At 42.3% G+C, this 2,544-nt stretch overlaps 1 long non-coding RNA gene across 1 annotated transcript; it reads right to left on the bottom strand.

Annotated features, from left to right (window-relative positions):
- Nucleotides 1-1,262: 1,262 nt before the first annotated feature.
- LOC125526777 (uncharacterized) lies at nt 1,263-2,042 on the bottom strand. The gene is made up of 2 exons (XR_007291888.2): nt 1,803-2,042; nt 1,263-1,708 (listed from the first exon to the last, which is right to left on the bottom strand). It is a non-coding gene; the product is annotated as an uncharacterized LOC125526777 (long non-coding RNA).
- Between the last annotated feature and the right edge of the window lie 502 nt (nt 2,043-2,544).

The raw sequence follows: 2,544 nt of genomic DNA, 5'->3' as shown, positions 1-2,544 counted from the left end.
AAGTCTACTCCTCCGAAACGATAATCACCATCTCATCGAAAGACGGGACACCTTTGCCTCTATCATCTCCACAACTGATCAACTAAGCCAGAGCCCATATAGCCAATGGATGTACATGAAATCTACTAGTCACTAAGTTTGTTTGATCTTTTTGAGCCTAGACGGCACCCACTTACATTCAGAGGGTATAAACCATGATATTCTTGAAACCACCCAGCAATACCATTCAGGCACACTTAGCCATGGTCCATGTCCTTAGAAAAGGAACAAGGAATTCCATGATGTAACCCTATCTAGCCAGAGGTGAATTATATATTATGTTTTTACTCAAGTTATATTATATATAGTCCTCACATAATCTCAATGAATACACGAACCAATCTCCATCTACATAGCATAGCAAGATTACAACTACCACGATCTACATAAGGCCATACTAAGCTGAAACCCAATAACAATATCATACTACCATAATATTCCTACACATGCATAATATAGTAATGTGATATATGACTACATGCATAAAAAATAGGTTGGAGTATGATCAAGGTGTAAATTGCCTGATACGTTTGATGGAGTTCTTCGCACTCACAATCCTGATAATTCTACACGCCACGTTCCGAATAATCTATAGTTAACGAAAGAACTCAAATCAATAACCATGCCATACAAAAAAATCAAAAGAACAATAAAACAAATATGGCAAGGTTAAACAAAATCAATATAGTTGGGCCTAATATATAATATGGGCGTACATGGTGCTATAAGGTGACAAGTGAAGGAAATCGACTCAAAAGAGTTAACAGAGGATGAACTGTTGCTCTACAAGATTACTTCAAAGATGGTATAGAAGAGTGCCAAGGGTATGTGGAACAACATAAATGTTGTTTGAATGATTGCATAGGACATACTAGAATTCACTTGCAAAAAGAATTGATGGAATAGGAACACTACAACGAAAGTTATAGTGGAATGAGGTTTGAATTAAATTTAAATTTAAAATAGGTCAAAAAGAATTTGAAGATGAGTGTTCAGAATATATTTAGCAAGTATTTGATACAAGTGTTTCATGGGCAAAAGGAATCAATTGAGTACGATATACTATTTGCAAGATATGGTCAAATGATGATTCAAACTCAAATTTGAATTGCTCAAATTTGAAAAGTCCGAAAGTTTAAATTAATGGTGATAATAGATAGTAGAGGTCAATATGAACATATAGAAAAAGAGAATCACTAAATTTGAATATACGGATCACAAAATATAACGGAACAAAGTTCGATTTGAAATATGTGAAAAATTCTGCCGTGACATCATTTCTGAACTACAGCCGCAGCTGTTCTGGGAGTACCACATGTCAACACGTGATAAGCTGGTACCAGTTTAGCTGAGATTAAGCAGGATTGTTGATTTTAAGTGATGATGAATGGCTCACATTGTGCCGCGTCGTTGGGATTTGGGAGTCGCTGGATTTCTCTCCGGACAGGAAAACGACGACGGCGGCGAGGCTCTGGTTGATGATAGCATCATCTCCGGCGGTCTATGAGTTGGGGAAGTGGGACCGGGAGGTGTGGCGGCGAGAAGTGCGTCCGAGGGCGTCCTAGGGGCGCTCCGGTGCGTCCGGTAGTGATGGGGAAACGTGGGCGGAGTCAGGCGGTGCTATGCGCGTCCCGGCGAGATCGGTTGACGGGGGCCCAGATTCTTGTGTCTGCGAAGGGGAAAGATGGTCAGGGAGAGGCGGGACATCAAGGCGATTCTGCAGACGAACAGAGGGGCAGGGGTGTGGCTTATTGTCGCCAGACTTGGCCATGGAAGGAAGCTCGTTCAGGAGAGCTTTGCGAGGTCAGTGTACTCGATCTCGAACTAGAAATCGAGTGCTCGGTGTAGAAATTGAGCGAGGAAGTCGCGTAGGTCTCGTTGTAGTTGGAGATGGACCGAATGACGGAGGGATCAGGGAGATCGAGCGCGATCCGTGTGGGGTTCATGCGGCGGCGGTGTCGTGCTGAAGAGCGACTCGGACGGGAGGTAGGAGATAACGGGCGGGTCCCACTGTCATAGATAGAGAAGGAGTAGAGATGCAGACAGGTGGGGTCTCGGGGATGACGTCAGCGGTGACGCGAGCGTACCATTTGGGTGAGGTGGGCTGGCCTACTACCGCTTGCGGGACTGGGCCTCGGCCTGTTGGGCTGGCAGCCGCGCTGCGTCGTGCGCGGGCAATAGATAGCGATGTGGGCTTCGGTTTAGGTTTAGGAATAGGTTTAGTTATTTCCCATTCTGCTTTATTTACAGAAATAATTTTGGCTCGAAAGAATGGCCCAAAAAAATTTCTAGAATATACCGTAACAACCACAAAAATAAATATAGTTACATTCAACATAGTGAACATTTTCCAGACCAAGTATTTATATAACATACATATAATATTTTGGTAAACTTTACTTTGACACTTGTAAAATGTTCCATCAAATATTTTGAACTCTAGAGAGAAATGCAAATAACAATTAAAGCATTTTCAACTCATTTTTAACCTTGAAAGAGTCATAT

Source organism: Triticum urartu, chromosome 1A, assembly GCF_056163025.1.
Source record: "Triticum urartu cultivar PI428250 chromosome 1A, HENAU_Tu73, whole genome shotgun sequence".
NCBI classification, from domain to species: domain Eukaryota; kingdom Viridiplantae; phylum Streptophyta; class Magnoliopsida; order Poales; family Poaceae; genus Triticum; species Triticum urartu.
The sequence above is the reverse complement of the archived record's forward strand: the minus strand, read 5'-3'. Positions and strand labels throughout refer to the sequence as shown.